This window comes from Dasypus novemcinctus, chromosome 30 (genome assembly GCF_030445035.2).
Source record: "Dasypus novemcinctus isolate mDasNov1 chromosome 30, mDasNov1.1.hap2, whole genome shotgun sequence".
Lineage (NCBI taxonomy): Eukaryota > Metazoa > Chordata > Mammalia > Cingulata > Dasypodidae > Dasypus > Dasypus novemcinctus.
Window position 1 is genome coordinate 32,954,665 of NC_080702.1, and position 25,085 is coordinate 32,979,749.

At 37.9% G+C, this 25,085-nt stretch overlaps 1 pseudogene; it reads left to right on the forward strand.

Annotated features, from left to right (window-relative positions):
• Window positions 1-3,912: 3,912 nt before the first annotated feature.
• Window positions 3,913-25,085, forward strand: part of LOC131276758 (vomeronasal type-2 receptor 116-like) — a 54,149-nt pseudogene continuing 32,976 nt past the window's right edge.

Genomic DNA, 25,085 nt, shown 5'->3' on the forward strand with positions numbered 1-25,085 from the left:
ATTTTGTGGATCTTCTCAAAAAACCAGCTCTTGGTCTTGTTTATTTTTTCAAGTGCTTTCTTATTTTCTCTTTCATTTAGTTCTGCTCTTATCTTTGTTATTTCCCTCCTTCTTCTTCCTGTTGGTTTACTTTGTTGTTGTTTTGCTAATTCCTTCAAATGTGCAGTTAGTTCTTCAATTTTTGCTCTTTCTTCTTTTTTGACATATGAGTTTATGGCTATAAATTTACCTATCAGTACTGCTTTTGCTGCATCCCATAAATTTTGGTATGCTGTAATATCATTATCATTTGTTTCAAGGTAGTCAATGATTTCTTTTCAGACTTCCTCTTTCACCCATTGTTTTTCTAAGAGTGTGCTGTTTAATTTCCAAATCATGGTGTGAAATCTTGGCCTCTGTCCCTTGCAAATTTCCAGCTTGACTCCACTGTCGTCAGAGATATTGTTTTGTATGATTTCAATCTTTCTGAATTCATTCAGCCTTTCTTTGTGGCCTAGCATATGGTCTATCTTTGAGAATGATCCATGTGCACTTTAGAAAAATGTATATCCTGCTGTGTTTGGGTGTAATGATCTATATATGTCTATTAGATCCAGCTCCTCTAATATACTGTTCAAATGTTTTGTTTCTTTAGTGCTTCTCTTTTGAAATGTTCTGTCCAGAGTTGTAAGTGGTGTATTAAAATCCCCAACTATAATTGTAGATGCATCTATTGTTTCACTTATTTTTTTCCAGCATTTGCCTCACGTATTTAGAGGCGCCCTTGTTAGGATCATAAATATTTATGATTGTTCAATCTTCTTGACAGATTTTCCCTTTCACTAAAATGTAGTATCCTTCTTTGTCTCTCACAATTGTTTCACATTTAAAGTCTATTTTGTCTGATATTATTATAGCTACTTCTGCCTATTTTGGTTATTATTTGCTTGTATGATTGTTTTCCAGCCATTCACTTTCAACCTCCATGAGTCTCTGGGTCTAAGATGTGTCTCTTGTAGACAGCATACGGATGGGTCATATTTCGTTATCCAATGTCACAGTCTGAATCTTTTGATAAGTGAGTTTAATCCATTGACATTCAGTGTTATTACTCTCAAGGAATTGTTTGTGTTAGCCATATTTTGATTGTATTTGTGTTTGTCATATTTTGTATTTTTTCCCTCTATTGTCTTTTTTTGTTGCTCTTATACTCTCCTCCAACTCTGCCTGTCCTGTTTCTTCCATTCTTCCTGCAGAACTCCCTTTAGAATTTCTTGAAGGGGAGGTTTCTTGTTGATATACTCTTTCAGTTTCTGTTTATCTGCAAATATTTTGAACTCTCCATCATGTTTGAATGCTAGTTTAGCTGGATAGAGTATTCTTGGTTGGGAATTTTTTCCTTTCGTACCTTGACTATATCATACCACTGCCTTCTTGCCTCCATCGTTTCAGATGAGAAATCAGCACTTAATCTTATGGAGCTTCCCTTGTATGTGATGGTTTTCTTTTCTCTTGCTGCTTTTAGGATTTTCTCTTTGTCTTGAGCATTGGATAATTTGACAAGTATATGTCTTGGGCTGGGCCTGTTGGGGTTTATGACTAGTGGAGTCCGCTGTGCTTCTTGGTCATGTACATCTGTCTTTTTCAGTAGATTTGGGAAGTTCTCAGCCATTATTTCCTGCAACACTCCTTCTGACCCCTTTCCATTCTCTTCTCCTTCTGGAATGCCTATAATACGTATGTTTGAGCATTTTGCATTGTCATTCAGGTCTCTGAGTCCTAGCTGGATTTTTTCTATCTTTTTATTGACACCTTCCATTGTCTGATTTCTGATGTACTGTCTTCCACGTCACTAATTCTCTGCTCTACCTCTTCTAGTCTGCTGATATTGGCTGCAAGTGTATTTTTGATTTCTTGAACTGTGGTGTTCATTGCCATCATATCTGTTATCTTTTTGCATATGTCTGCAATTTCCCCTCCAAGTGTTGTCTTCATTTTGTTAACCTCTTTCATTACATCATCAAATTTGTCGGTCATAAATGTTCTGAGATCTTTTATTGCTTGTTTGAATTTCTGCTCCCTTCCTGATTTTTAGTTTGTTGATTGGATTCAGCTATGTTTTCCTGATTACTGGTTAGATTTGTAGTTTTTTGTTGCTGTCTGGTCATAATTTTATCTTGATGGGTTTATTCAGTTCCTTAGCTTCTTTGTCTACTCTTGGAGATTAGTTAGCTGTTGTTTTTGTGTAAGTGTTATATCTTCTCTTTGTCACTTTGTTCTTCTTATTCTAATTTCTTGTTGCTGGTTAAGTTCACTTTAGAGGAAAGTGTTAATGCCATGGAAAGGCAATTGTGTAAGCAAGGAAAACGTGTAAAGTAGTATTGGTGATATATGTTAACAAAGCAAGAATATGAGATCTGGGAGGGTGGAGGTTAGATTCGTGTAAATTGTGTTGAGTTATAGCAGTAGGCAGAGTACCTATTATGAGGTAGATGACTGAATATGGGAGGAATATGGTATGCGCTAAAAGGCTATTGTTTTCATGAGAGAGGGAAAGAGAAAAGAAAGGTAATAGTTTCAAGAGTGGATAACAGACAGAACACAAAACAGAGGTATTAGAAATTAAGAGTTAGACACTTTGTGGATCAAAGAAAGGGAGGTGGGAGGTGGAATATAGCAGAGACAGTAGATGATGACGGATATCAAGGTATAGGGGAAAGGGAATAGTGTTGGTAGCCTAAGTCAGTTCACACAGAAATGAGGCAGTGGAGGATGTGAAAACCAAGCAAATGTGAGGTGTTCCCTGCCACACTTATTGTATAATTGAGTTAAAATGAAATAAGTAGAAAAAAAAATTTATAAACCCTAAATAACTGAATAAAAAAAGACTTTACGGGATACGCTGGGAGAAAAGACTAGGGGATAATGCAATAGTAGCAATCAGGACAATAAAAAACAATAAAAAAATAAGGTAAAATGAAAATAAAAACAAAACAAAATGAAACAATAAAGAAAAAATGCAAACTTTGAAGGCTAGGGCATTCAGGGATCTCAGATGGACCTCAGGGCGTGATGGATTCAGGGGTGGAAAGTCTGAGTTATTGAAGACTCAAGAGGTGTGAGTCAAAGGTATGGGCCACCAGAATTTAGGGGATTCAGACCTGGCAACATCAAATCTGGTCAACAGGAAGCCTAGGAGCCCTGCAGTGTAACACAGCCCTCAGGGAACCCCGCAGCTGGGTGTCAGCCCTATAGGAGAAGTCAGATCCGCAAACTCTATATTATGTCTGAACCCTGCAATTCACTTACTCAGTAGGATTTTTTTTTAGTAGGTAAATTGAGAATTCAGCTTTTGGACAGCTCCCACCCTGTGATTCCAAAAAATTGCCAGTTGAGTGTGCCTCTACACTGCAGTCAATTTACTGATGCAGATCCGAAGCCCACCGTGGGTTGGGTTCCGGTTGGAAATGCCGAAAACAGATTCCAAAACCGGAATTCCCAAGCTTCATGAAATATTCCCCTATCGACTTCCTGACGTGTCCCCCTCCCTCACCGCACCCTGAAACTACATCCCAATTACTAAGAATCTAATTTTGTTGCATATCGGCAGCCGGGCCTGGGGGGTGGGGCTCTAGGCGGAAGCGCTATTATTTGTGTCCGCAATCAAAAATTTCCCCGCTTCACAAAACACCGTCTGTCTCCCCAAATCGATTTGCATAGGCGTCCGTTACCTCAACCTCCCAACAGCCCACCCAGGATTTGTGAATTTCCTAGCACCACAGAGCCACCAAAAGCGCAGCCGGAGTGCCGACACTGCGGTTCCCCCACCCCCCCAAGGAGTGAGCAACCTGTCAGCCTGGTCTCACCTCTGGGCAATAGAAGCCAAATTATATCTTATAGACCAATCCTCTCCATTACCTTTCCACCAAATCGATGTCCAGACACTTCCTGCCCTGCAAAAATCCTGAAAAAGCCCGGCCTCGGAGAATCTCCAGCGGCACCCAGACTCCTTTTCCCACGAGAGACCGTAAGGCAAGTTCACTCAGCCACCATCTTGGCCCCTCTCTCTTCTTTGAATATTTGATAGAATTCATCTTTGAAGCTGGCTGATCCTGGACTTTTCTTTTATGGAATGTTTTTACTTACTGATGCAATCCCTTAACTTGTTATAAGTCTGTGGAGACCTATTTCTTCTTGAGTATGTTTACATAAGTTGTATGTTGATAGGAAGTTGTACATTTCTTTTTCTAGATTATTCTCATACCATTTTCGAAGCTTTCACTTATAATCCTTTAATATCTGCAATTTCTAGCAATGGCCTCAGTTTCAATTTAGATTTTATTCATTTGCCTCTTCTCTTTTTCTTTTTCAATGTATCTAACACTTTGAAATTTTATTGATCACTCCCAAGAACCAACTTTTTATTTTATTTGATCTCTCAATTGTTTTTCCATTTCATGTGTCTCCACTCAAGTATTTCTTATTTCCTTCCATCTACTAGCTTTAGGTTCTGTATTCCCTTCTTTTCATAGTTCCCCCAGATCTGTAGAAAGACTAATGACTGTTCTTTTCTATTTTTAAATGTAGACACTGATAGCTATAAATTTCCTTTCAACTTTTAAATCCACCCCTAGAATGACCTAACATAAGGAATTCATCACCTGAAAAATAAATAATAGTAAGGATCTTGATGGGTAGAGGAGTTCATATGCCAGCTGCAGTTCTAGTGAACTGTCAACACTGAAGTCCAGCTGCAGTTCTAGTGAACTGTCAACACTGAAGTCCTTGAGATTCTATATTAGTGAAGTGGGTTCATAAAGGGTTGAAGTCCAAAGTTCTCCTATGTAAAATATCTGAAAAGTACATTTCACTGTGGGAATGACTCAAAATCAGGGTCTGATCATGTGGGATGATAAATTAAAAAATAAGATGAATTCAAACTTTGCCAAAGAACGTGAAGTGAGTACTAAATAATAGGCAGATCACATTTTTTATCAAGATTAGACACTAGCTCACAGCAATTGTTAATCTCAAAATGCCACTCTGGTTTTCAAGTCAAAGGAATGGATGGCTCTGGAGTCAGGTGATGAAGGGGGTATTGGCCTTTTTCTAGTTCACAGAGAACACAGTAGGTTATATAAAAACTCTGGTATTATTTCATAATATCAGGGAAAACTAATGGTTGGCAGTGGACAAAATTAACACATGGCTCTGCTAAATCAATTTTAATGAAACATATCCATAAAACATAAAATCCCTCTAAAATTTACAATGGACTTTGGTATAATTACAGAGTTGTGCATTCATCACTTCAATCAATTTTAGTGATTTTTCGTTTCTCCAAAAAGAAAAATATCCATAAACAACTACAAAAAAACACACAAAAGAATCAAGCAAAAGAACACACAAAAAGCCTACCCCTTGGTAGTCACCTCTCAATCATGTTATCCATCTCCTGCCATACATAATTGCTATTCTATTTCTGTCACTAGATTTTATTTGAATTTTCATTTTGTTTAGACCAAATGTAACAATAGGTAGTAATTTCTGCCTACATTCTTTCACTTATCATTAATTATTATTAATATAAAATATATTATTATACTTTACAGTCCATAGGTTTTTTATTCTGTTTTTCCCCAAATCATCCTGATACAAACATCTCAGAACATCAACATATATTTTTTACATTTCATAGAAAACATCCTTATATATGCACTACTAGCAATATTAATTTTTCACAAGAAGGTTCTCTATGCTACAAAGTTCTAAGTTTTATATTTTCTTCAATTGACATAATTGACCTTGGAATTCCCTTTCAAACACTACTTTACTCATATACCAGAACTGCTAATTACAAACACTATGATGTGCTTTCACCATTTTTATGCATTTCCAAATGTTAACAAATACACTTTTACCAAGTCTGCACATATTAAAACTCACCTTTCAAATATATAAACTCATTCTATTTTCTAATGACTTATATTCTATTTTTTAACTCCATGAATTTGCTCTTTAGGCTCAGTTCATAATATCAAACTCATACAATGTTTCAGTTTTTGTGTCTGACTTGCTTTACTCTGCATTATGTTCCCTTGGTTCCTCTAGGCTGTAATATGCTTCAGGATTTCTTTCTTTTCAGAGTTGAATAATATTCCATCAGGTGTATATACCACAATATTTTTATGAGTTGCTTACCATTATTGTGAATAATGATGCTATGAACACTGCAGTGCAGATATATGTTCATATCCTAGCTCTCAGTTCCTCTGGGTATAAACCTGTGGGGAGCCGCCGGGAGCTACGTGCATTTGTTGTCTCCAGTAACATGGGGTTTTCATAAGTACGCCTACTCCACCCCTGTGCTTCCACCTTCTTCTTCCCCTTTCCCCAGTTTCCCGGGCAAAAAGTGTCGCACCTGCGCAACAAGATGTTGAAGCCATAACCAGCATTGAAGACTCGCAACCTATAGCAAGTGGTGTAACAGCATTTTATTGCCTTATATGGAAGAGCTGCTTCATCAGCCTATCACCCCCTGCTAATACCCTCCCCTTAGTATATATTCTGATGCTCTGCCCTCAATAAATGGAGACTTGATCAGAATCCTGTCTTGTCTCCATTTCTCTCACCTCTTGTCCCCCAATTCCCACTCCCTCTTTCAGGTGCCGGATCGTTTGACCTGCAGGCCGGGTCATAAACCTAGTAATGGCAATGTCAGGTCACATGGCAGATCTATATCTGACCTCCTTAAAAACTTGCAAGTGGAATTACAGAGCAGCTGTGCCATGCTACAGTTCCATCAATAGTGAATAAGCATTCTTATCTCTCCAAATTCTCTCCAACACTGGTGGAATCCTTTTTTTTTAAATCAAGACTTTCTATTAAGTGTGAAATGACATCTTGTTGTAATTTTGATTAGCATTTCAAAAATCTAGTGATACTGAAAGTTTTCTCATGTTTTATCACTATTGGATCTCTTCTTTAGAAAACTGTCCATTTAAGTCATTTGCCCCCTTTTTAAAATTTGTGTCCATTTATCTTTTTATTGTTGAGCTGTCAGATGTTTTTATATGTCATGGATATTAAAGCCTTGTCATAAGTGTGGCTTCCAAATATTTTCTCACATTAAGCAGTCTGACTTTTGACCTCCCTCACAAAGTCCTTCAGGTACAAACATGTTTAGTTTTGAGGAAGACTCATTTATTTATATTTTCTCTCATTGCTCAGCTTGGGGAGAAAGGGTTAAGAGAACTTCACATACCTAAAGACTTGAAGATGTTTCCCTATATTATCTTCAGGAAATTTCCTGAACTTTATATTTAGATATTTCATTCATTTTGAGTTGATTCTTGTGTGGCGAGTGATTTAGGGTTCCTGTTTCATTATTTTGGTTAGTAATAGTCATTTCTTCCATGACCACTTTCTGGAGAACATGTTCTCTCTTAGTAACATGAACTTGGTAGGATTATCAAAAATCAGTTGAACATAAAGCAGGGAGCCTATTTCTGAATGATCAATTCTATTCCAGTGATCATTTTTTCTGTCTTTATGCCAATGCCATGCTGTTCTGACCCCTGTAGCCTTGTGATGCAATTCATCATCAAGAAGCATGAGCCCTCCTACTTCATTCTTCTGTTTTAGGAAGTCCCTGGCTCTTTGGTGCCACTGTTCCTTCTAAATAAATTTGGTAATTGACTTTTATATTTATTTAAAGTATGCTGTTGGAATTTTTTAATATGATTATGTTGAAACTATAAATCAGTTTTGGTAGAATTGATATCTTCATGGTATTTATCCTCTAATCCATGAACAAAGAACATACTACTAATTGTTAAGGTCTTCTTTGATTTCTTTTCACATTGCCTTTTTTTAGATTTATTTATTTTTATTTATTTCTCTCTCCTTTCTCTCCATTGTCTGCTCTCTGTGCTCATTAACTATGTGCTCTTCTGTGTCTGCTTGCATTTTTGTCAGGCAGCACCAGGAATCTGTGTCTCTTTCTGTTGTATCATTTTGCTGTGTCTGCTCTCCATCTGCGTGGTGCCACTCGTGGGGGGTAGGGGGCAGCCCTTTTATCACGTGGGGCTGTTCTCCTTGTAAAGTGCACTCTTTGCATATGGGGCTCTAATACATGGCACAGTACTCCTTACCCACAGCAGCGTTCACAAGGGCCAGCTTACCACATGGAACAGGAGACCCTGGGTATCAAACCCTGGACCCTCCATATGGTAGGTGGACACTCTATCAGTTGAGCAATGTCTGATTCCCTCTCATTGCCTTTTATGACAATGAAATGAGGACAATTATTGCAGGAAGCACCAAGAGAATTTTCCAGAAAACTTCCTGCCTATCAAAAAATTGTTACACAGCAAAACTGCATCTCTGGAATAAAAATGTGATTAGTGATATTATCAGGGTTTGAATAATCAGGTATTAGTATAGCCTAACCTAACATTTGCTGAATGTGCAGGAGAAGGCACATGTGGCTTATGCAATATGAATTGTTGCAAACATAATCAGATACTAAGTCACGTTCCGTATGTGATCTCTTTCTGGAACCAACTAACAGAAATTCTAGCAACAATTGTAAAGACTTTGATATAACAGATTTTTTCAACAAATTCATGTAGTAAATGACCTATAGCTTTCATCTGGCTGATATTGTAGTTTGTATTCATTCCTCCAACACGTACTATAATTCTAAATATATCAATTACCTGTAGTAAATATTTTACTGCTGAAATTTAAGGCTGAAGATTTCCACTCCAATACTGTATTAGGGAATAAAACTGAAAATTCAAATTATTCAAAAGAAATTACATAAAAAGAGGTGTTTTGATGGACAAAAATTAAAGGGAAATAATTCCGGAAATTAGATCTGTAGCAGATTATCTTTCTATGCACGAATAAAAGTATCTAGATTTATCTCTCTCAGTATTTGATTTCTGTTAATCATGAGAAAATTTCTAATTTGGAGGCAAATGATCCTTTTATAAAGAGAAGTTGTCTCAGCAGGAGAGATTGTTTAAGGTCTGCTTTATATCCTTGTTTCTAAGACTGTAGATTAAGGGATTCAGCATGGAAGTGTTCACACAATATGTCAGTGAGGGTATTATACTTGCCCTTGAGTTTTGGGTAGCAGCAGAACTAAGATACACTCCAAAACATGTATCATAAAATAAGGTGACTACTGAGAAATGAGACCCACAAGTAGAAAATACTTTATTCTGGCCCCCAAATGATGAAATTCTGAAAAGGAAAGACAGAACTTTAGAGTAAGAGAAAAGGATCTTTATGAGTTGGATAACACCAAGAAATCCAGCTGCAAAATACCCCACTTGGTCATTGTGGAAACGGTCAAAATAAGCACATTGGAATACTTGATTAAGTTCACAGAAAAAGTGGGGGATTTCCAAATCTTCAGAAAAAGACAATCTTAAAACTATTAATCAATGTAAAAGAGAGTCCAGAACTCTGAATAATAGGCATGCCAGCAGCAGGAGGTCAAAGAGACAGCGGTTCATGGTGACTGTGTAGTGCAGGGGGTGACAGATAAAAATACATCTGGTGGAGGTAGTTTTTATAAGCCATGATTTTTCTTTCTCTCTTGATATTCAGCAGCATTTTGGGGACAGTAAAGGAGGTGATGATATCTGTAAAAAACAGGTGAGACAGGAAGAAATATGTGGACACGTGGAGGTGGTGTCTGAGATGGTGTCCAAGATGATGAGCAGGTTCTCCATGAAGGTGACCAGGTACATGGGCAGGAGGTGCTGCACTTCAGTGTCTTCTGAGAGGTCTGGGAAGATAAATTCTGAAGCATTTGTTTTTGTTTGGCCTTCTGGCAACACGTAGCTAATGAAACAGCTGGAAAAGGGACCAAAGCAATGCAAATTTAGCCACAATCAGTGGTCTCCAAATTTTCATAAATGCTCTGATTTGTAATGACATTTTGCTAATAATTTCTTCTGATAGCTAGTAGGAAGATTAGATAGATAGATAGATAGATAGATAGATAGATAGATAGATAGATAGGTGGCTAGATAGAGAGATAGATGTATATTGGGAAAAATTAGTAGAGTATTGCTCAAAACTAAAAGTGAAATATCATGCATGACACTTTGTTAATTAGCAATGTTTTCCTGGTCAGCAGTTTTCATATTTCAGAAGGCATAATGAGAACTAAAGTAGTGGGCATATTTGGGGAATGTCTCTAACAGATAAGAACAGATGCATTCGGGGAATATTGTGCTCCTCCCTGGGAAGGTTGGCCATATCTTGGGGATGAAGCACAAACCTTGGAATGTGCTCCCTGGGAGAGTTGTGTTCTTCCCTGAGGAGACTGGCCACTTCCTTGGGAATTGATGGAGTACTTTCAAGTTGGTATCCATATTATCCAGTTCATTAATTATGACCTCAGTATAGGAGTTAATCTCTGATGGAGAAGACTGAAGTCCCACCCAGGGAGAGCATGCTCTGCACAGGTGTTATTTCCAATCAAGACATTGGCATTGGCTGCTGCTTCTGGTCTTCCTAGCTGTGAGCTGGTTGGTGGTGAGTTTGCACATACAACTATTCTATTTTTATGTCATTTTGTGACTCTGATCAATATTGCTTTAATCATCCAAATGATTATATAATTCTTGTTTCTCACACTAATTATCAGTAAAGTCTTTTTAAGCTAGATATGTTTGTTTGTTTATTTACTTATTTATGGATTTATTTATACTGCATCCAATTGGGAATTTGGCCAGAGGTGGGCTAGGTATGTCAATGTGTCCCCCAGTTTGGTGAGCTTAGGAATGTTTGTATGCATATCGTGAGGGCCTGGGATATTGCAGTTAAACCCTTGTTTATAGAAAATCCTTCACTTATTTTGTATACTTTCAATGAACAAAGATTCACTATCTAGATCTAGCTATATATATTTACATTTCATCCAAACAGGACTCTGGTCACAAGTGGGCCAAGTATGTCATTGTGTCTCCCAGTTTGGTGAGCTTATAACTATATGTATGTATGTCATAAAGAATTACGATGTAGCAGTTGCACCCCTATTTGTAGACAATCCTTTCCTCATTTTATATTCTTCCAATTATTAATAGAATGTTAATAAAATAAATATGTGTTTGTATTGCTTTCATATTGTTGAGTTATTATATCAAAGAGTTATTATATCAAAGTGTTAGCAAAGCTCTTCCTCTGTCACATCAGTTCCCTTCTATTTTGGCTCTCATTGAGCTTGAGGTCTGTTCTCCTCCTAGGATTTGATCTTAACCTGGTTTCCAGGTACTGGGTGAGGGAAGGTTACACATAGACCACATTAAAGGACAAAGCTGAAGTGCGTCCTAGCAACCTCATTTGCTGTTTCTGTTGTAGTAGGAAAAAACACTTAGTTTTGTAGGTCTGCCATTGCTCCCCAGGGTATGGAGTGGGCAGGTTTAGGGATAAGAACTAAGAAGGAGACCTGGGTTAAACATGTCTTTCACCTGGTGTGGGGTGAAGACTGTGAAAGGTCACCCCTGAATTAATTTGGTGGTCTTACTAATTAAAGGATTTTTCCCCCTACTGCTCTCAGGCAAGGTGGCTATTCCTCTATCTTACAAGCATGTTTATTAACTACTTAGAAAATGAAGATTACTAGAACATTTAACATGTTCAATTTCCCCTTGCATATTATTTAGAATAGACAAAATACTATCATAATCATCAAGTATATAAGTACAATACTTAATATTATTTAATGCACAACACAATGCCTAAGTTTCTCTTTGAGTTGCAATTTTTTTTATTTTTTATTTACTTATTTTTTAATTCATTTTTAATATAATATTAAAAAATATGAGGTCCCAATATACCCCACAACCCCCTCACGCCACTATTCCCCCCATAGCAACATTCTCCTCTGTCATCATGAAACATTCTTTGCATTTGGTGAATACGTATCTGAGCATCACTGCACCTCATGGTCAATGGTCCACGTCATCGCCCACAATCTCCCACGTTCCATCCAGTGGGCCATGGGAGGATCTACAATGCCCGGTAATTGTCCCTGCAGCACCACCCAGGATAACTCCAAGTCACGAAAATGCTTCCACATATCAACTCTTCCTCGCATTCCCCACACCCAGCAACCACCATGGCCACTTTTCCCACACCAATATCACATTTTCTTCAATTACTAACCACACTATTTCATGAATAGAATATCAGTAAGTCCACTCTAATCCATACTATATTCTTCCATCCTGTGGATCTTGGATTGGTTGTGTCCATTCCACATCTATGTCAAGAGGGGGCTTAGATTCCACATGGATGCTGTTTGCAATCCTCCTGCTTTAAGTTGTAGGCACTCTTGGCTCCATGGTGTGGTGGTTGACATTCTTCAACTCCATGTTAGCTAAGTGGGGTAAGTTCAATAAACCAGAGTGTAGGAGCTGATGTCTGTTGACGTCCAGGGCCCGGCTATCATATGGTCAGTACAGAGATTCAGATCCCCTGAGTATATGTCAAACCCCAGCACCAACTACAATTCTGGTAAAGAAACAGGAAAGGCTTGTGAAAAGAGATCACATCTGAGGCCAGCTCCATCACACAGAAACACCAACTCCAAAGAAGGGCCAACTGACATGGCAATGAACTCCATCTGCCATGACCATAAATCCTGTGGGTCTCTGTAGCCCTCAGAAGAACCAATAACTGGGGTTGTATCTACTTTATCTGTCTCTGGGACTCTGCTCAGGAGTACATAAGGGCAACCCCTCTGTTAACCTCCTGAATTTTTTTAGGGACTCATAGCCACATAAACTCATTTGTCCTTCCATTTCCCCCTTGATTTAGGTCAAAAAGCATTTTTAACTCCTGTTATTATATGTAGATAGAGATATTCTCCTGGTCCAAATAAAAATTGAACCTTTTATTCAAGGTCATTTTCTAGTTATGTCATCAGCTGGTACTTGGTAGTGATCCCTTGGCGCAGGGAGGCTCATCCCCTGGAGTCATGTCCCAAGCTGGGGGAAAGGCAATGCATTACATGCTGAGTTTTGCTTCGAGACTGGCCACATTTGAGCAAAACAGAGGCTCTCAGGAGGGAACTCTTAGGCACATTGCAACTCTAGGCCTTGTTCTTATTTCAGGTGCGGTGCACAGGCTCACAAGCATAGCCATTAGTATCAGGGGCTCATTGTTGGACCTTCATTCTTTTTTGGTCTTTGCCATTGCACTTGGGGGATTATTGTTGTTCCTTTAGGTACTGTGATAGAGCTCCCCTGGTTAGGATCTCAGAACTCCCTCAGTTGTTTTTAATTGTTTCCACTATGAAAATTTCCAAACATTTTTATGTACCCTGGATATATGCCCTGTAGAACTCCCTGCCAACCATGTGTCCCCTGTCAATAACATCCCCCACCTATATTCCTCCACTGCCATTGTTGAACCTCTCTGTGATCCAAAACTTCCTGAAAGGTGAAGCCCAATATATTGCCAGGTTCCCTTAATAGTAAAATGGAATATAGCGATGAGTTTAAAGGTTAGATATAGAATACGTATTAATTTGGAAAAATTCTACATCCTTTTTTTCTTTCTTTTTTCTAATTATTAAGCTTATCTTCACAAGAGTCTTAAATCACAGTAATTCATATATACAATATACAGTACTCCCACATATCCAACATAAAACCTTTTCCCTTCCACAGCAATAATCTTTAAACATATTCATACCATATTTACTGAACCTGATGTACAGATATTGAGACAATAGCTTTCAAACAAGGTAACATTTGTTTACATCGTGGTTTATATTTTAGACTATATAATTTTCTAAATTTTAAGTTATGTTTTACATTATGATTTACATTTTAGCTTATTAGCCCCTATATATTTTTGGTGTAATTTTACATGTCTTATATCCATCCTTGCATACTCTTTTGAAACACTTCCTTTTGCCCTCACAGTTACATTGATTCCATCTATTCAATACATATTTCCCCCTCCCTTTAGGGCCCACAATGACAGTTAATCTTCATTTCTTGAAGAGCCATGTTCAGAGATACTTGCACCAGTGTTGAGGGTTTGACATGCTCAAGTGCCCGAATGCCCTGGGAGCCACCATTTCTCTTGAGATATACAGTTCCCTCTATTTGATGGCCTCAGTCCTCCCCAAGATGTGGGTATACCTTTACTCTCATTATATGGTCTCTACCCATGATATAACCAACTCTGGCAAAATGAGCATTCACTTATTCCCTAGGGGTCTGTCCTGAGTCAGATTAACCCCTTTAAGTATCTTAACAGGCAACTTTCCTTATTATATTTTTGAAAAGGTTTTCTCAGCATTATACTCTCAACCAAATACCTGACAATCTCTGATTGTATGTTGCCCCACCCTCCCCCTAATTTCTTGGGCAATATTACCCATCCTCCCATCCGTAGTCCCCTCAAGCCTGCAGAGCCCCAATTAAAGGTGACCCTATTCACCCATTTTATCCCTTCCTTGTATGCATACTTACCTCCAGCTTATCATAGATTTCACCCTTGTAAATGTCGCCTTACATTCTTCCTCTACCCCCCACCCCCAGATTTACTGTAAGCCTATCATCCAGTCTCTAGTTTCTGAGGCAGCTTGGTTTACTTATTTCATATCATTGAGGTCATGTAGTATTTGTCCTTCAATGCCTGGGTTGTTCACTCAAATTAAGGTTCTCAAGATTCATCCATGTTATCATGTGTGTTTGTATTGTATTTGTTCTTAAAGCTGAGTAGTATTCCATTGTATGTATATACCGCATTTTATTGATCCATTCATCTGCTGTTGGGCATTTGGGTTAATTCCAACTTTTGGTGATAGTGAATAGTGCTGCTATGAACATTGGTGTGCACATATCAGTATGTGTCCTTGTTTTCAGTTCTGCTGGGTATATACCCAGCAGTGGAATTGCTAGGTCATATGGCAAATCTATGGTTAGTTTTTTGAGAAACTGCCAAACTGTCCTCCAGAATGGTTGGATCCTCCTTCATTCCCACCAGCAGTGGATGAGTGTTCCCATTCCTCCACATCCTCTCCAGCATTTGTAGTCTTCTGTTTCTTAGCATAGGTGCCAATCTTATTGGAGTGACATGGTATCTCATTGTAGTTTTGATTTGCATTTCCCTGATAGCTAGAGATTTGGAGCATTTTTTCATGTGCTTTTTAGACATTTTATTTCTTTGGAGAGGTGTCTGTTTAATTCTTTTTTTCCATTTTTAAAATGGATTGTTTGTCTTTTATTTTCAAGATACAGGATTTCTTTATATATGCAAGTTATAAGTCTCTTATCCGATATATGATTACCAAATATTTTCTGCCATTGTGTAGGCTCCCTTTTTACTTTCTTGACAAACTCCTTTGAGGTGCAGAAGCTTTAAATTTGAGGACATCCCATTGATCTATTTGTCTTTTGCTTCTCGTGCTTTTGGTGAGAAGTTCATGAAGCCATTTCCTATTACAAGGTCTTGTATATGCTTCGCTATACTGCTTTCCAAAGTCTTCATGGTCTTGGCTCTTATATTTAGGTCTTTGATCCATTTTGAGTTGCTCTTTGTATAAGGTGTGAGATGGTAATCCTCTTTTATTCTTTTACATGTGGATATCGCGTTCTCAAGGCACCATTTGTTGAATAGGCTCTTTTTTCCCAGTTAAAAGGTTTTGGTGGTTTTATCAAATATTATATGGCTATATATATGAGGATATATGTCAGAACTCGCAATTCTGTTCCACTGGTCTGTGTGTCTGTCCTCATGCCAATAACCTGCTGGTTTCACTACTGTAAGTTTGTAGTATGTTTTGAAGTTAGGTAGCATTATTCCTCCCATTTGATTTTTCTTTTTCAATTTGTCTTTGGCTATTCGGGACCTCTTTCCTGTTCAAATAAATTTCATAGTTAGTTTTCCTAGTTCCTTAAAGAAGGCTGTGTTGATTTTTATTGGGATTGTACTGAATGTGTAGATCACTTTTGGTAGGATAAACATCTTAATAATATTTAGTCTTTCTATCCATGAACAGGGAATATTCTTCCATTTATTTAGGTCTTATTTGATTTCCTTGAACAGTTTAGGGTAGTTTTCTGTGTATAAATTTTTTACATTTTTAGTTAAATTTATTCCTAGTTATTTAAATTTTTATTGACTATTGTAAATGGTATTTGTTTCTTGATTTCCTCCTGAGCTTGCTCATTATTGGTGTAAAGAAATGCTACTGATTTTTGTGCATTGTTCTTATACCCTGTGACATTACTAAACTCATTTATGAGTTCTAGAAATTTTGTTGTAGACCTCTCCGGGTTTCCTATGTATAGCATCATGTCATCTGCAAATAATGTAATTTTGACATCTTCCTTTCCAATTTGAATGCCTTTTATATATGGTTCTGGCCTCAGTGCTCGAGCAAGTACTTATAAGGCAATGTTAAATTGAAGGGGAGAGAGTGGACATCCTCGTCTTGTTCCTGATCTTAGAGGGAAGGATTTTAGGATTTCACCATTGTAAATGGTGTTGGCTGTGGGTTTTTCATATATACTCTTTATCATGTTCAAAAAATTTCCTTGTATTCCACCTTTTGGAGGGTTTTTATCAAGAAATTTTGCTATATTTTCTCAAATGCATTTTTCTGGATCTATAGATATAATCATGTGATTTTTTTCCTTTAATCTGTTTATATGGTGTATTACATTGATTGATTTTCTTATGTTGAACCATCCTTGCTTACCTGGAATGAATCCTACTTGGTCATGGGGTATAATTCATTTAATGTGTTGTTGAGTACAGTAGCAAGTATTTTTTTGAGTGTTTTTGCGTCTAGGTTCATTAGAGAAATTGGTCTGTAATTTTCCTTTCTTGTGGTGTCTTTGTTTGGCTTTGGTACTAGGTTAATGTTGGGGTCATAGAATGAGTTCGGTAATGTTCCTTATGTTTTGAATTTTGGAAGAGTTTTAGCAGGATTGGTGTTAGTTCTTTCTGGAATGTTTTGTAGAATTCACCTGTAAAGCCATCCAGCCCTGGGCTCTGCTTAGTTGGGAAGTTTTTAATGACTGATTCTATCTCTTTAATTGTGATTTTTTTTTGTTTATGTGTTTCTAGGAATTTGTCCATTTCCTCTGAATTGTCATTTTTGTGGGAATATAGTTTTGCAAAGTATCCTCTTATGATAGTCTTTATTTGTGGGGTCAGTGGTGATATCTCCTTTTTCATTTCTTATTTTGTGTATTTACAACTTCTCTCTTTTTTTTTTTTTGTCAGTCTCACTAAGGGTTTTTCAATTTTATTGATCTTCGCAAAGAACCAGCTCTTGGTCTTGTTTATCTTTTCAAGTGCTTTCTTATTTTCTATTTCATTTAGTTCTGCTCTCATCTTTTTATGTCTTTCTTTCTTCTTCCTGTGGGATTATTTTGCTGTTTTTTTACTAATTCTTCCAAATGTGCAATTAGTTCTTCAATTTTTGCTCTTTATTCTTTTTTGATGTATGAATTTAAGGCTATAAATTTCCCTCTCAGTACTGCTTTTGCTGCATTCCATAAGTTTTGGTATGTTGTGTTATCATCATCATTAGTTTCAAGATAGTTATTAATTTCTTTTGAGATTTCCTCTTTGACCCACTGTTTTTCTAAGAGTGTGCTGTTTGATTTCCATATCTTGGTGTGAAATCTGGGCCTGTGGACCTTGCAGATTTTCAGCTTCACTCCACTGTGGTGAGAGATATTATTTTGTATGATTCTGATCTTTCTGAATTCATTGAGCCGTTCTTTGTGCACTAGCATATTTTCTATCTTGGAGAATGATCCATGTGCACTTGAGAAAAATGTATGTCCTCTCTATTCGCGTGTAATAATCTGTATATGTCTATTTGATTCAGCTCATCTAAGATAATGTTCAAATATTTTGTTTCTTTAATGATTCTCTTTTGAGATGTTCTGTCCAAAGTTGATATTGGTATATAAAAATCATCCACTCTAATTGTGGAGGCATCTATTCTTTCACTTAGTTTTTCCAGTGTTTACCTTGTGTATTTGGAGGAGCCCTTGTTAGGAGCATAAATATTTATGATTATTTGTCCTTCTTGAGAGTTTGCCCTTTTCACTAATATATAGTATCCTTCTTTGTCTCTCACAATTGTTTTGCATTTAAAGTCTATTTTGTCTGATATTAATATAACTAGTCCTGCCTTTTTTTGGTTTTTGTTTGCTTGTAAGATTGTTTTCCAATCATTCACTTTCAACCTCTATGCATCCCTGGATCTAAGATGTGTTTCTTGTAGACAGCATATAGATGGGTCATATTTCCTTATCCAGTGTTCCAGTCTGAATCTTTTGATAGGTGAGTTTAATCCATTGACATTCAGTGTGTTTACTTTCAAGGAATTATGGTAGCCATATATTGATTGGACTTGCATTTGTCATATTTTATTTTTTCCTTCTGTTTTTTGTCATTTTTCTTGCTCTTACACTCTCCTTTAAGTCTGCCTCTCCTGTTTTTTCCTTTCTTCCTGCAGAACTCTCTTTGTATTTCTTGAAGGGGAGGATTCTTGTGGCATACTCTTTCAATTTCTGTTTACCTGTGAATATTTTGAACTCTCCCTTATTTTTGAATGCTAGTTAAGCTGGGTAGAGTATTCTAGGTTGGAAATTTTTTTCTTTTAGTACCTTTACTATATTATATCACTGCCTTCTTGCCTTCATTGTTTCAGATGAGTAATCAGCACTTAATCTTATGAGGCTCCCTTGTATGTGATGGTTTTCTTTTCTCTTGTTGCTTTTAGAATTTTCTCTTTGTCTTGAGTGTTGGATAATTTGACAAGTATATATCTTGGGGTGGGCCAGTTGGGGTTTATGATGTTTGGGGTGCATTGTGCTTCCTGGATATGTACATCTATCTCTCTCAGTAGATTTGGGAAGTTTTCGGCCATTATTTCTGCAACATCCCTTCTGTCCCCTTTCCCTTCTCTTCTCCTTCTGTGATGCCTATAATACGTATGTTCATGCATTCTGCATTGTCATTCAGGTCCTTGAGTCCTAGCTGGATTTTTTCTATCTTTTTATTGACCAATTCTACTCTCTGTTTGATTTCTGATGTACTGTCTTCCATGCCGCTAATTCTCCTCTGCCTCTTCTAATCTGCTGCTATTTGCTGCGAGTGTATTTTTTATTTCTTGAACTGTGGTGTTCATTCCCATCAAATCTGTTATCTTTTTGTGTATGTCTGCAATTTTCTCACCAAGTGTTTTCTTCATATTATTAAACTCTTCCTCTTCTTCATTAACTTGGTCTGTAATATATGTTTTGAGATCTTTAATTACTTGTCCAATGTTCTCCTTTACTTTCTGGTTTTTAGTTTGTATTCGGCCATCTTTTCCTGATTATTGGTTTGATTTGTAGTTTTTTGTTTCTGCCTGGTCATCATTTTATCTTGACCAGTTTAATCTGTTCCTTAGCTTCTTTGTCTAGTCTTGGTGATTTATTAGTTTTTGTTCTTGCATAAGTGTTATGTCTTCTCTTTGTCACTTTGTTCTTCTTATTCTAATTTCTTATTGCTGGCTGAGTTCACTTTGAAGAAATATATTAGGGCCAGGGAAAGGAAATTGTGTAAGTAAAGAAAATGTGTAAAGTAGTATTGGTAGTAAATGTTAGCAGAGCAGCAATGTGATACATGGGAGAATGGATATTAGATTCATGTAAGTTGTGGATTGTTATAGCAGTAAGTAGAGCATCTATAATGAGATAGTCAACTGAATATAGAGAGGACTATAGTATGAATTAAAAAGCCAATATTTTCATAAGAGAGGGGAAAAAAAGAAAGACAATAATATCAAGAGGATAAAAGAAAGAAAACAGAAGAAAGGTATTGGAAATTGAAAGTTAGACAGTTTGGGGACCAAAGAAAGGGAGGTGGACTGTAATAGAGACAGAAAATGATGGAGGATATCAAGATGTGGGTGAAAGGGGATAGTGTAGGTAGCCAAAATCAAATCACACAAAAATGAGGAAATGGAGGATGAGGAAACACAGCAAATGTGAGCCACTCCCTGCAGCACCTATTGTATGAATAAAACAAAATAAGAAGAAAAAGAGAAAAAAGAAGAAAAAAAAGAGAAGAAAAAAAGGGGAGTGGCCCAAGCAAAGGAGGGAAACAAGCAAGAAAAAAAGAAGAAAGAAAAAAAATCCTAAATAAACGAAAAAGGACCTTGGGGGATACAATGGGAGAAAACAATAGAAGATAATGCAATATTAGCAACCAAGACAAGAAAAAAAGAAAAAAAGGTAAAAAAAAAAAACACAAATGCCAAGGGCTAGAACAGTCAAGGTCCTCAGATAGACCTCAGGGCGTGGTAGATTCAGGCGTGGGAAATCTGTGATATTGCAAACTCAAGAGTTGTGAGTCTCTGGGGTGTGGGCCACCAGGCTTTAGGGGACACAGACCTGGGAACCATGCATCCAGTTAACAGGTAGCCTGGGAGCGCTGCAGTTTAACACAGTCTTCAGGGTTCCCTGAATCTCAGCGCCAGCCCTAGGTGGAGGGGTCATGCCCAAAACTCTCACCTCTGTGTCAGAAACCCAAAATTCCACCTCTCACAAGAGTGTATTTTTTTTTTTTTGGTTTACATTATGGTTTATATTTTAGACTTTTCAATTTTCTAAATCTTTATTTACTTTTTAATCTATAGATTTTTTTACATTTTTGGTGAGATTTAACATATCTTATATTCATCATTGCATGATCTCATGGAACACTTACATTGCCCCCAGTTACTCTGCTTCCATCTATTCTTTTTTTTTTAAGTTTTTTATATCAATTTTATTTTATTTTATTTTCAAATTCTATTCAATTTATTCATTTTTTTAAAAGATATTACATTAAAAAATTTTGAGGTCCCCATTCACCCCCACCACCTCCACTCCACCACTTCCCCCACAATAACACTCTCCCCATCATCATGTCACATCCATTGTGTCTGGTGAGTACATCTCCCGGCATTGCTGCACCCCATGTCCCATGTTCCACACCTATGTCATTGTCTCACCAAGTTGACTTCAGGACACCTCCCTCCCTGCAAGCCCCTGAAACAGCCTGCTGGGGGCACCACTCTACTACAAACAATTCAGGGACCACCAAAGATGGGACGCCAGCCCTAGGTGGAGGGGCTGCAGCTGCAAGCTCTGATCTCGGTGTCAGAAACCCAAAATTCCACATCTTGCAAAAATCTCTCCTGTCTCAGTCTCACCAAATTGGCTTCCAGACACATCCTGCCCTGCAATCCTCCAAAACAGCCTGCTGGGGGCGCCAGTGTAATACAAATAGTTCAAGGACCACTGGAGATTGGTCACCAGCCCTAGTGGGAGGGGATCTAGCCGGAAGCTCTGATCTCCATGTCAGAAACCCAAAATTCCACGTCTTGCAAGAATCGCCTAAATCTCTGTTTCACCAAATCGACTTCCAGACACCTCCCACACTGCAAGCCACCTAATAGCTCACTCAGGGCTTGGGAACTCCCCAGCACGGTAAAGCCTCCAAGAATCACCACTGCCAGCCTTCCAGACCCAGGGGGAAGCATCCCACACACAACCCCAATCTCTGTGAAAGAGACCCAAAATTATACCTTTTACAATAATCTTCTCTGTCACTGTCCCACTAAATCATTGTCCAGACACCTCCTGCCCTGCAAACACCCAAAACAGCCCAGTCCAGCACAATTCCAACCCTATTCAGCCACCTCTTTATAAGAGAAATTATAAGGTGCACTCGCTCAGACACCATCTTGCTCCACCATCTGAGCTGCAATTTTTAATTGCATGTTAGTTCTTTTTAAGAACTAAGCTCCAGGTTTGCAATATTGTAGATGTTATCTTTCCATAGGAGCAGGCTATATGCTGATTTTGTTTAAGTTCTACTTACATCACTCTGGAAATCAGTGTTCCACTTGGTATGTCCTTAACGCAGCCAGCAAGCTGCAGCTCCATTAACCCTAGAGAGAACCTAGGAAGGTGGACTACATTATTTTACCAGCCTGGTGCATCATTTGGTTGGCACTATGAGACAGTGCCAGGTTGCAGGCAATATCCATTGTGTATTTGACCATGTTGAGCCACCACTGGCTACTGCAGAAGTATGAGACTGTAATGTATTTTCCATCCACTTCAGGAGCACAACCAGAGATTTAGTAGATAACTTTAAGTTTCTCAGGGATCAGTGAACAACCTAGCCAATAACTCCAATGGAGAGGCAAAATGCAGTTTATTGAAGACCTGGTTTGAATATACAGGAGTTTAATAATCCTGAGGTTTCTTTTGATTTTTACATATTTAAATTTTCTTTAAAAGCATTTTATATTATTTATTTTCTTATGATTTTTGTGAACTTTTCTTAAAAACTTCCCATCTAATATATACCTTATCGTTTTAGTCTTTACCACTACTTTAATATGCAGACTTTCTCAGTTATTTTATGAAAACTGAAGATTCTCAATGGTTCCAACATGTTTCCATATTATTAAATTACTTTTTGCATTAATATCAATTAAGCTTTTAATAAATGGTTAATCATGGGTCCCAGGTAGAGAGAAAGGGGCTGGAGAGTAGTAAAGCAGGCTTATTTACTGACTACAATTCCACTTTATAGATAATAAGTTACCATGTTTTACTTGTTGCCATAATGGCAGGGGATAAATGGCAAAAGCAGGGTGAAGATGGCAGGAAAAGGCACTGGGACAGAGTGAATGCAAGACAATGCAAAGAGATCTTTATTCTCGATTTTTAAACCATTAATTATTCTGTCCCTTTGCTACTAGCAGGGGAGGAGTTCCAGCTCTTTACTGTTTTGATTAATTACCCCACTCATCAATCCCCCTGGATGGCCAAAAGATAAAGTCCTTGGGAAGTATCAGTGGTTTCCTGGCTTCTGAAGGAAATCTTGATTGTGGTTCTTGCAGCAGCCATCTTCAGGATATTGATGTCAACATGGAGTCTTTGCCAGGTCCAAATCTACCTATTGATATCCTATTTTACTTGCCAGCTTCGATTACCTTAAATTCCATTTAGCAAACATGGAATTTACTTTATCCATTTAAAGAGGACAGACCTACATTTCTTTAACTTAATTTCTCTAGACATGAATTTAAAACTTACATCATGTTTTATTTGTTTTAATTATAATTTAGAAACTGTCTTTCCTTAGCTTTCAAGGATTTTTTTTTCTCTTATTGAAATTCAGTAATAAGATTATTAACCACCTTTATTTTAAGGCTGCTAAAATGTTTAAATTGAGGAATCACAGGGTAACTATGATTTTTAATTCCCCACATCAGAGGATTGAGTTTTAATCTATCACACTGTCTTTTCCCCACAGCTCTTTCAAAGAAAATGCCTAGGGAGTAGTGCAGATTAGAGAGTCTAAGAAAATCTTTTTCCTTTCCCTATAGTTTCTATATCCAGTTTTCTATATTACCTCTCTATCCTGCTTAGCTTAATTTGGGATCTAGGAATGCTTCTTCACATGTATAACTGCATATTTGATATTTCAATTCAAATAGAGCTCCTCTAAGAATTTTCATTTGTAACTTTGATATTACCATCCCAATATATGAAGATATATATTGAACACATATACAGACACAAGTAGAGTTTTAAAAAGACATGAAGCAGGCTAGTAAGATAGGGAATCAATAGATGATTCTGGAACTTGGCATGAAGTCGCTGTGGACATGACAAACCACAAGATGGCTGCTGGAAGACCCTTGGCAAGATTCTGCCACATCAAAGACCTCTTCTGCAAGCCAGAAGCAGACCCAGGTACTACCCAAGGACGTTATCATTGGGTCCTCGTGTGAGATTGAGGGGAGAAATGAGCATTCAAAATGGTAAACAGTTGAACTCCTCCTGTGCCATAAGCCAGGGGTGGGATAATTGACAGTTCAAAATTGAGCATGAAGCTCTCACTCTCTCCACTGGGCCCAAACTCTGGCTGCCTTCTCCCCATCTTGGATCACTATGCAAGTAAGCCTGGCGATTTATAACCTACAAGGCGGGATTGCAGTCTTTAAATCAGTCCTCCTCATCACTTTTTAGGCTTTGCCTCTCTACCTGGGACCCTTGAACTGTTATTTTCTACCATTTCTCTTCCTTCCCTACCTGAATAAATTACTGGACTAGCTCACCTGACCTGCTCTTGCAATTCATTTCTTCAGCATAGTCAAGAACATAAACAAAATCTGGTGACATATTTGGTGAGCCCATCCACGAGTTTATTGCCGAGTGAAACTATAGCCTGCAGCTTGTTTGAAGCCTTCCTTTTTTTTTTTTTTTCATTTTAAATGGGTTAGCCTATGAGCCCCCATTGGATGAAATCCCAGAAGGGAAGGGGCTGGGGCATTGGAAATCACTGTGTCCATGCCACAAGCCTGGGCTTGTTACATCTGACCCCAGCGGGGTGGTCTGGGGTACAAAACAGGAGCACACTGTGCTACGATGCTCTTTTAAGTAATTTTAGCAGCTGTCGGCTCTGCCCTTGGGGCTGGCGACCATTGTCTTCTCCTACTCTCTACCCTAGGTGGTGCACAGCAGTAATGGGGAGCCAGAGAGCTAGAGAGCCAGGGGCTTCTGGGGCCCACACCTTTGCAGGCCTGTCCAGTGGCAGGCAGTGCCAAAATGGATGCTGTGGAAGTTCCCTTTCCCCAGGGTGGTCACAAGCCAGGATACTCTTGCTTGTTTAACCTTAACCCATGTTTTTACCTTCCCACTTCTTGCTACTGAATTTCTCTTTACAGATTTTTGTTAGATGCTTTGGAATGTCTTAAAAACAGTGAAACTGGGAAGCAACCTTTGCTAGAAAGGAAGCCGTTGCCTCAAGGCACCAAGGCCTATTAGATAGCACCATTAATCTCTAATCACTGAATGACCGTTATTTTATTTTATATTTTAATTGTATTTTTGAGAATACATAGATCACAAAAATGTTACATTAAAAAATATGAGATTTCCATATACCCCACATCCACTGAACCCACTCCTCCCACATCAACCACCTCTTTCATCATTGAGAGATATTCATTTCATTTGATAAACACATTTTGGAGCACTGCTGCA